Here is a 10,972-nt window from a genome sequence, read left to right as displayed (position 1 = left end):
AAGTCAACCTTAACACTCTTGGACATATCAGAGAGGCTAGAAGAGACGAGACCATGTTCATTAAATACTCCCCACTTGTGCTTTGAGTGCAATACACAAGTCAAACTTAACACTGACAATTAGCGTCTACCAAGTTAAGACGTGATATGCTTCCCTCTTAGCCCACTCTCTAATCCTGAATTTAGCGGGCTTACCAAATGCGCAGTAGATCCACAAACATTGAGAGAAAGAAACTGAGCTTACCAAAAAGGGCATGGCCAATACAAATAACCAAACTAAGCAACGTATACGAGCACACATAACATGGTGAAACTCATTGGCAAGTTTAGTTGGCATACCACCCTGCACTGATGTTAAAACGACATGTGCTAAGAGAGCAAACGTGCTATAGCTGGGCAAATGCACGGATGACTCTTTGCCATATCCTACACCAAGTTCAAAGAGAGAGAGAGAGAGAGAGAGAGAGAGAGAGAGAGAGAGAGAGAGAGAGAGAGAGAAGAGCTCCAACTTCAGGATTCTTTCCAAATAAATAGCTTGATTAACCCTGTGGGCAAGACTCTATAACCAAACCAAATGTAAGATAAAACATATTCACATACAAGATTTCACATAGATAAGGAACAATCAATGCTCAGCCTCATATATAGCCAGACAAGGATCATGGCATTGAAAATAGTGGAGATTATCTTTTGAAGGGAAAGAGCTAACACCCAGGGCTACTCAAATGACAAAGGGCTATCATGACTTGTGCAAATCAACCAAGGCAAAAGAAAACGCAAAAAACAATCAGTCATACCTGGCTTACTAAGCAAGTGCTAAGTTTCTGAGATTAAAAGATGCTCCTCACCATGCATAAGCTACACATCATCAAAGGGCCAACATAATCTTTGCAGAACCACCAAATGAAAGAAACACAGTCATCAAGAACTGCATACCTGCATTCACTAAACGAACACTTACTTTTCAAGAGCAGAAGACGCTCACAGGGGTAGAACCAAGAGCGGAAGATGCTCGTAGAGGAGAAGAGATCTGAAAGTCAGCCAACTCGCCGATTCAAGCAAAGAAAATGTCGTAAGGTGGAGGCCTTCTCTGCATCCTTCTCCTGAAAGTCTCCATGAGCTGCTTGACCTACACATTCAGCAGCCTATGGCTCATCACCTTCCCAAAGAATGCAACGCTTGGTAGATAGTATTCCACTCTTGCTTGTCGGCACTAATAGCCATCGATCCCCTTTGCTCAAGTTTGCCACACCCCATTGCCCGGCCAACTATGGTGCCTTCAAGATCCTTGCAGCATGTGAGGTTTACTGCCAATACGTTGGTGGTAAACAGAAGCCTTTCTTTCAATGTAGAGCACTAGAGGCTAAAAGTGCCTTGGGCACAAAGCTGCACACTCATAATGGCGATGGCAATGCCTTGCAAGTACAGCAGGAGATGAAGTCTCGACGGTAAACAGTAGAATCGCAGATATAGGAAAGCCATTCATTCAATGTAGATACTAGAGGGCTAAAGGCTGAGGGACCAGGAGTCGAAGTTGGAGTCGGAGTCAGGGTGTGTTGGGTGAAAAGCTGCACACTCATCAGAATGGGGATGACGATGGCGATGCACGGTAAGTATAGCACTACATCAGTGAAGATGGGACAAGGAGGTCGCAGCAGCAACTGCACTACTCAAGCAAGGACAAGCATGTGGTATTAATAGCCCTTAAGTTTAAGGATCTTTGTTTTAACCTGCCCAAAGTTCCCATGTGCGGGATATTTTCCGCTTAAAGGCATAGGGTAAAGGGGTCAATATAAGGCACCCTCAGTCTCTAGCCCTCTACATTGAATGAATGGCCTCACTTGGTGAAACCTTTGTGATGTAACCCCAAGGTTGAGTGTTCTAGGCTCACGGGTTGCATTCTCGTGGGTATATTCTCTTCCTTTATTGGGACGGGTGGTTCCCACAGTTGCCTCTCGAGGTTGTAATGTACATCAATGTACAATTGTAAATGATACGTGTAAACAAGGATCTAGATGAGAAGAAAGAGTTTGAAAAGCTACTAAACAATGCATGCACATGCAAAGATTGGGAAACTTATTATAGACTACAATGACTAGTATCGTGGGTGCAAGAAAAGCTCTTGGTCATGCCATGATGTTTCATATGAAGAAGAAGAAGAGAAGAGTGACTTGGATGATGTGCAAGAAGACAATAATAAATAAACGAGGGTGTAAATGTGGAGACAAAGGCTATGCAGAAGGTGATATTGATGATGATGATGTTGAAGAGGCTAATGAGGGTCTGAATGTCCAAGATATTGATGCCTAGTGGCTACATAAAAGAAGATTAGTCAAGTTTATTGCAGCATCGACCCCAACTAATCGAGAAGCTTGTTGAGAAAGTCTTAAAGATGCTAGTTAAGGGAGAGGATAGGGAGGTACCATATCTTCTCATTGGTATAGCTATCTTAGTTAATTTGCTAGTGGAGTAAATTAACTCTTTGAAATACCAAGAACAACACCCTCATGTGAAAGATTCTTTAATTGGCTTATTAGGGCATGTATCTTATGGCATAAGTACTTAATATCCCCCCCCATGGGGTAGGTCCCCCCCTCCCTTATGCATACGGTACGAACATGAAATAATGGGGGCTACCCCTATTGTATACGCTTATGTTTGACCTCCAAAAACCCCCATCTTGTACACTCACGTGATGCCATACAAAAATCCATAGTGAATCCCCCGGGGTGGATAGCAGGGACTTCCCCCCGCGCCCTCCCACCCTGTCCCCTACCCTGCCCCCACCCCCCTTCTACTCACTATCCTGCGTCCGCCCTGCCCCCCTCGCACTCCTTGTCCGTGTGCCCCTCGCACTCTACAGGGGCCACCGCCTCCGTCTCATGGGCCCCCCACCCCCCTCCCGCTCGCTCTCCTGCCTCCATCCTACCCGCCTCGCTCCTTGTCTGTGCCTCCCTCGTGCTCTGCAGGGGCCACCGCCTCCGTCTCCCAGGCCCCCCCCTCACTGCACTGTCGCCTTGCCCCCTACCCTGCCCTATCCCCCTCTGTCCCTCGCGTCGCCTGCAGCCACTCCCTACCACCCGCCCCCTGTCCCTCGTGCCACCTGACCCCGCTTATCTCTCACGTCCCCTGCACCCACGACCCCCCTCATGCGCCTTGCCGCCTACCCTCGCCCTGCCCCTTGCGTCGCCTACCCCCTCCCCTCCTTGCCCTACCCCTTGTGTCCAACTGCCCCCGTGCCTTGTACCCCCGCATCCACCCGCCAAGCTGCCCTCCCTCTCCCTCCCCCCACGTCTATCAAAACGCCTCTGTCCCCCCCCCTTTTCTCTTTCTTGCACCTCCTTTCCTCCTTTCTTTTGACCAAAAAGCCTCTCCTTTTTTTGCGCCCCCCCCGTTTCCCTTCCCCCCCCCCTTTTCCAAGTTCCTATAAAATTTCACATTTGGACTTTTATTTCTCCTGGTAGTTCTACTCTTCCTTCAGCCTTAGTGATCTATATCTTTTAAAAAATATATTTTTTTTCATTCCTTTATACCTTTCAAAACCTTCTACTCCTACTCTCTTCTATTTCATTTCTCTTAAACCTTATTTCCACCCTCTACACCTTCAACCATCTCATATTACTTTCACCTTTCATCATTTCTCTTAAACCTTGTTCCCACACCTTCAAACCTCTTTTATTACTTTCACCTTCCATGCATTAGTTCTTTGAAAACCATAAGCACCCTAATTAACCAACAAGATGCCAATTTTAACAAGAAAACAATCCAAAGATGTGGACCATCAAGAAGAGATGATTATTCAAATCATCCAAGAAGTAAATCCTCTTCACACCACTTAAGAGAGTGGTTCCGTGGTTGGAGCGTCCATTTTGACAACAATGCAAGTGGCTCCTTCGCGAGTGCAGTCACGTCGATGACCATCCTTGCGAAAAACACGAGTAATGATCCTCTTACCACTTTCTTTGGTTCCGTGGTTTACCCACATCTCATCGGGTTGGATTGATGCACATGCTGTTCCATACAATCACTTGTTGCCTCGCATCCCCCTTTGTCGTCTTTTGGCCAACGTGGTCATGAATAAATGATTGTTACCTCTATGCTCCTTGTATAACCCTCACAGTGGTTGAGAATGCACGTATATTGGTGACATCTTGAAAGGTGAGCTTACTAACACTAGAGTTTGGGATCTTTTCTAGTATTTCCACATTACTGATACTAAATGTGCAGGGGTGTATTGACTGTGGCCGAGAACTCTAGGTTAATGAAGCTGCATGCACGCGCTACACATGATTGTGGCATGTCCCTTAGCGATGCACTGCAGGCTTTTCAACAAAAGCACTTTGGGAAGGCTTTTGTGCAATGGAAGCATACCATACGAGCTACCCACAACGCACAGGAGTAGCCACATTTCCCTTGTGCTGTCCAATGAATGCTATACAAGTATTGAACTATACAATATACCAACTGTGCGTTATGAAAGTTAGACTTATTCCTCTTGTTTTTTTGTAGATGGTGGTTAAAATAGGCCTTCGCAGTCCATACCCTAACCATCCCATCGATGCGTGAATGGAGTATGAGAGAAAGGAGAGAAGTCTCTATGCTGACGATTGGATAGAGAAGGTCCATGGTGGTAACGAAACGTGGAGAGACTATCCATGGTTTTTAGACTATGTGGATGGAGAATTTCTCGAAGAGGAAGGTGAAGCATACAATGGTAAGTAATGTTTTTCTTGTTCAAGTAATGTGTTTAATTTGCTATAGTGTCCTCACTTTTTTGCAGACTTGCAGCATTGCACAAGAAAGTAAAGGATAAGGAAAAACGCGGAAGTGTCACCAACAATCAACCTCCCACCGATGCCATTTCTCCTGGCATGACCAAGGGACGTCGAAGCCCAAAAATTGCTCAGGACAGACCTAAACAAGGCAAGAAGAGAGGATGGCCAATCATCATTGATTTCAGATTTTTCAGAGTTTCGAAGCGAAAGGAGCGAGCACAAAGGTGGCGGGTCAGATTATGGACAACGTGATTTTGAACATCACTTGGAATCACAGAGATCCAGTCCTTCTCAAGCCTTGAAATCCCGAGGTCCTGAGTGAACCATATCCATTCGGCCATCTGAACCACTTGACTCCTTACCACTAGGTACCACAAACAAATGTCTGTTTAACAACAAAATAATTATGATACCTAACATTTCATTAAATTTTGCATTTGACATAGTTTCGGCTCACTCTGACGCACAAATGGTAAGTGTTGGGGTCGTTCGAGTACATCTCGCAAGGAGTAATCAAACTTGGCAACCCACTCCTTGAAATTTGTGCAAATTGGCATAAGTATTTGTGAGGTGATTTGTACCTTTTCACCTGTCAAATTTAGAGCGCATATTTGGATTATTTGTTTTTATTGTTTGCTCCATTGCAAAAATTGATGCTTTGTAAGAGGGTAAACAGTGAGAGGGCTCCACGTACCCTAAGAGAGTGTATGCATGATGGCAATGTGAAGCATTTGGTTGGTGTTTGTGTAGCATTCATGCAAGCTTGATTTGTTTAGAAAGTATATATTCAATGTACAGAGAAAAACCAAGTCTTCATCAATGCTCTTCCTCTTCCTCGCATTCTCTTAGTTGAGTGTGGATGCGTGTACAAGAGAGTGTCACCTGTTTTTGAGTGTTTTTGTTGTGTTTTGTTGGGGGTATTTCCAAGAATTTTCCCGCTTCCTAGTTCGCATCCCATAGTTCTAGGTGGTGCCCCTTCACTTGTTTGGCTATGGGTTTGTTGTTTCTTTTTCTTGCTTGTGGTTGCCCCAGCCCCAATTGAGCAGCACGGGAGCCTTGAGGGATGTTTAGAGGTTGCCTCTCTTGTTGCCCATCCCAGACCGCCTCAGTAGTTATGGTGGATTTTTTGTGAAAAAACCTTTTCTTTTCTTTTCTTTTGACCTCATCAACTCTTCTATGTTTGGTAGTTAGTGAGCCTCATCCACTATCTCCTTTGAGATATTCACCTCTATTGACTAGCGAGTAGCATTTGAGATTTTCTTGGTGCGATCTTCTTGGATTGTGTTGAGCACTTTGTATGCCCTTTGTAGATCTACTCCACATGGATCCATTTGGTAGGAGTGGAGTCCAAGCTTCCTTTGTGCCTCTTGTAGCTCTAGTACTTGGGACACATCATAGATTTCCTTTGCCATCATTTGTAACTCAATTGCCTGGTTTTCTACTATTCTAAACATCCCTTGGAAAATTGCTACATGGTTCTTTCCAAGCAGGTCCCCAAAAAAAGTCTTTTTTGCCTTGCGGATAGACTCCTCTTCTAGTTGGTACTCTAGAAGGTCTAGTAGTGAGTGTTGTTTTTTGGGGTGGAGGGCTCGTTTTGCATTGATCCTGGAGTTGGTGCATCATGCATAGGCATTAGGTGCATTTGAGAACGGAAGATTACTTATTAACCTGCAATTGAGATTTTGTAGATCAAATTCACATATAAATCCAAATACTTACTACTTGAATTCATACAAGCAAAGTGTAAGCATCAAAAAGTTATTCTCGTAAATAAAATTCATTTGAGATAATGAGCGCACTTATTATCTAAGGTATCATTTTGGCATCAAAATTGGATTTTGGTTGTGCACAAGGGTTATAAGCATTGAAAATACTAGTATTTGAAGTTTTGTTAGATTTGGAATCTTGGATGCATGGTTGGGATCACCTTTTGACCGGAAGGCTCTGAAAAATGTCTAAGTGTTGATGCAAAGTTTTAAAGTGTCCAAATTGATCCAAACTTGATATGGAGGCTAGTAAAGACATGATAAAGCTGATGGGAAGAAAAATTAACAAAATTGAACTCATTTGGAAACAAAAGATAATAAGAGTGTTGACTATCTACTGTGTCATTTTTGAAACTTTTTACATTTTCATGGCTTGTGCTAGTTGTACATGATGCTGCCCTACATTGAATGTGTTTTTGTACTTTTTGGATTTGAAAGTGGTTCCCTTGGGATAAATTTTAAAATTAAGAAGACCTAGTGTGCTTTTGGATGATGTGATCATGATGTGAGTGATTTCTAACATGTGAGGGAAATCAGGGCCTAGATGCATCATGACAATAGATTGTATGAGGTGAAAATGTCAAAATGAGCCAGTTTGAGGTCAAGAGATAAGCGTGATGAGTATCTCTACTAGTGCAAAAAATTGGCTTTTTCAACTTAATGCTACACACTTGTCCTATAGGCCTAATGAGTAACCTTTATCTCCAAAGAAGATATTTTCAAAACTAGTTTTGGTACATGATATAAGCACTTTGAATTTTTTGTTTTGGCTTTAGGTTTGACAAGTGTACCTACAACATTCATGTGTTTAATGCACAATATATTTCATCCTTATCTTGATGACTTTATTTTGGTGTTTTTGAATGATATTTTTGCTTATTGTAAAAATGAAAAGAAACATGAACTACATGTAAGAAAATCGCTTCAAGTATTACTGGATCATCATTTGTATGCCAAACTACATAACTAGTGCTTATTTACTAAGGAAGAAATTGTATACCTAGAAAGTGTAATCTCCAATCCATAATGATCTTGATAAAGTCAAGGCAATTGTAGATTGGCCAATACCAAAAACCATGAGACATGTGAGGAGTTTCATGGGGTAGGCATAGTATGAACAAACACATATTAAGAGTTTCTCTAAGATTGCAAGTTCTCTAACTAGATTAACAAAGAAAAACAAGAGTTTTGTATGGTCAAAAGCAACCAGTTAAAGAATGAGTGGCTAAAAATTGTAATTTAGAAATCCCAAAATAAGAAAACATCTTGTTGTAAGACTTGATGCAAGCGGGGAACAAATGGGATGTGTTTTATGTCACATTAAATTTCTTGTGATCACAATTTTTATTATCATATTCACATAATCAAAATTTAAGGAGATAATTGGTGACATGGAAACCCACCAAAACTCTGTCTCGCAGCATGCGTTTTTCCAACGGGCCCATTGGGAAACTACAAGAACGCTAAACCAGGACCACCAAGAAATGAAAAAAATCCCATTGGGCTTATAATTACCAAATTGGACAATTTCTATACGTTAAGGGGGAGTCACACAAATATTTAACGTGATCACGTAGTTTGAAATGTGATCATTCAACATTATTAACGTGTTCAGGTATTTGTGATCACGTTCATGAAATCCCTGGTTGCTATTCATTCTCTAGAACATTGGCATCGTTTATTGCTTAGCGTAAAATTTGAATTTAAGAGTGATCATCAAAGTTCAAAATATATTTTCACTTAACCATTACTCAACAATAGACAAAAATGATGGCTTCAACTATTGTTGAGCTTATTTTGATCTCAAATATTTGGATGTAAAAGAGAACAAGTTAACCGATGGCTTTAGCCAAAGTCCTAGGTATAATTTTCTTTTTGTTGTGTGCAGTGATTTGATCAAGTTCGAAGTGAAGTGAATAATGATCCTTCTACTCTAACATTATCTCCTTTTTGAATTCTCATGTCGGAGCGATGTTTGAGGCAACATTTCATTTGTATAAAGGTAACATGTATTATCACGATCAGTTGTGTGTGTCTGCAAATTCCTCTATGAAACATCAAATTTTGTCGGAAAGTCACAACACCCCATTTGCATGACATCCTAGTTTCGTAAAACACATGCTAAAGTGAGGAGCTCATTTATTTGTCCAAGCATGAGAGCTGATATCTTCTTCTTTATGCATGAATTCTTACCATTCCAATAGATGAAGGTTAAATAGAAATACTTAATTGGTGAGTTATAGCCTCTAGATGTCCCTAGTAAAAAGTGGGAATCCATATGAATGGACTTTGTCACTGAATTATATACAACTTTAGAGGGAATATTGACTTTTTGCATTGGTTGATGAATGTGAATCACTCCTTGCCTTGCTACCCACCTTGTACATGTCCTCTCCCCCACTCATGTTTCTTGCTCCCATCCTCCCCATGCCATCCTCACCCCCTTTTCTTGTGTTGCCCTCTTGCTCCCATTAGGGAAATTTTGCACTGTCAAATGGGCCCTATAAGGACTTTGATTTTCTCCCTCTTGTCCAAAACGAGCGCACGGTAAATTTTTTACAAATGAAATCAAAACTTGAGGAACCTTTTGGATTTAGAATATACTCATCGAGATCTATTCATTGATCTATAGCACATGGAATAAATGAAATCTCTCCCCACATTTCAGCTTCAGTGGGGAGGCCATAACTTCTACAAATCAACTCCAAATTTGCCAGAGTTTATGGATTTAGAACCTACTTTCTAAGATCTTTCCAATGATATGTTGGTTGATAGGGTTTTAACAAAGCGTTAATGTACTTCACCGGGTTGCCAACTTTGGACAAGAAAGGCAAAGTCAAAAACCTCCTTAAAGGACCCCTTTGAGAGTCCAAATTTTCCCTAATGCTCTTGGTTTGCTTTTGGTTGTTGCTTGCGTGCCCGCTGCCAGCCTCTGCCTCACTTGCTGCCCCTCCTCCCAAAAAAAAAAACTTTCTTGTTTCTCAGTGTGTCGGCCTCCCTTGTCCTTGCTCGGTTGCCCTTGTGACAAAGGGTTCTGTAGTAGCAAAGGTCGTGTTTGCACCTCGCCCATTAGCAGCAGTAGACACAAATGGATGCTCGTGGAGGGACTAAGATGAATCCCCCTTGCGTGACCCCTTCGAGCCCACCATCTGATTTGCTCTGTTGCAAGTAGAGATTAAAGCAAGCCTTGTAGTAGAGGTGGAGCTCCTTTAGGCCACCTCTATCATCTACAAGATCATTGGAAATTGACCTAGTTGGGGTGAGGTACACAACCTAGTCCATGTCTACCTTCTAGCAGAGGTGGAAAAGATCATTGACATTCAGCTTCTTGTGTAAGGATACTACCAAGTTGAGTTTGAGACTCTTGAGATGGCTACCAAGGTCGTTTTAATGAGCCCGATCGCCTTCCTAGTGGTTAGATTTTTATTTTGAGAGTGGAACCATGGTTTTGATGTAGCTTTGTATGTTCTTATTGAGGAGGCCTATCTGCCCATTTTGGCATGCTTCCCTGAGTTGAGGAGGGAGTTACTTGCTGCTTCTTTCTGGGATTGTTTCCAAGATCTGGACATTTTTTTAGACCCCGTGCATGGAAGCTTCAATTGCATCCAAGGCTGCTAGTGTGCTTGGAGTATTCAAGACTCCTGAACCAATGCTTCATTTGTAGGAAGATGGGCCACTTAGCAAAGGCATGTCCTCACAAGAGATCTCGACCCACACTGCATGCTTAGCCTCCCAAGGCTGAACATGCCTAGTAGATAGGTTCCCATGACATGCAAACTAGCACTTCAACAGAGGTCAGCAATCAGCTAGCTAATGGCTGGTGATAAGTGTCCGAACATTGTCAATAGGGACGCGCCTGACAACACACACACACATCTCCATAGATTAGGTGGAATCACAACACCCATATCCTCTCCAAGAAAATTAAACACCGAGTAACAAAAATCATTGAAACACTCGTTTGAGCATAGCCAAGCATAGAGTCACACACAAAAGCATAGCTTATTGTGTTCCAATGGAGGTTCCAATCAACTTAATTTTCTCCTAATTCTCAACCACACAAATAACACCTCTTTATCCCTCTCTGCACACACACACCAATTTGCTCGCACGCCTATACACTCCAGTACGTAGGTTGAAATTAGTGAATATTATGTATTCACCAATTTCAAGGGGCCGAAAAAATGAATTTCCTTTCTCGATATTTAGGAAATTCATGTATACTTTGACTTCCTTAATCCACTCAATGAGTATTCATAATATTGGGCCACTCTTGTAGGGATCAATTCTAGCAAGTTGTTGTTGATATAAATACATTGGGTATTGTATAACTCGACATGCATCGAGCGAGTGAGTGGAGCAATGTTGCCCATAGTGATCACGATGGTGCAGATCAATGAGAATAGTAGTCTGAAATTATATTGGAAACAAA

Source organism: Adiantum capillus-veneris, chromosome 18 (genome assembly GCF_014529385.1).
Source record: "Adiantum capillus-veneris isolate H3 chromosome 18, ASM1452938v2, whole genome shotgun sequence".
NCBI classification, from domain to species: domain Eukaryota; kingdom Viridiplantae; phylum Streptophyta; class Polypodiopsida; order Polypodiales; family Pteridaceae; genus Adiantum; species Adiantum capillus-veneris.
The sequence above is the reverse complement of the archived record's forward strand: the minus strand, read 5'-3'. Positions refer to the sequence as shown.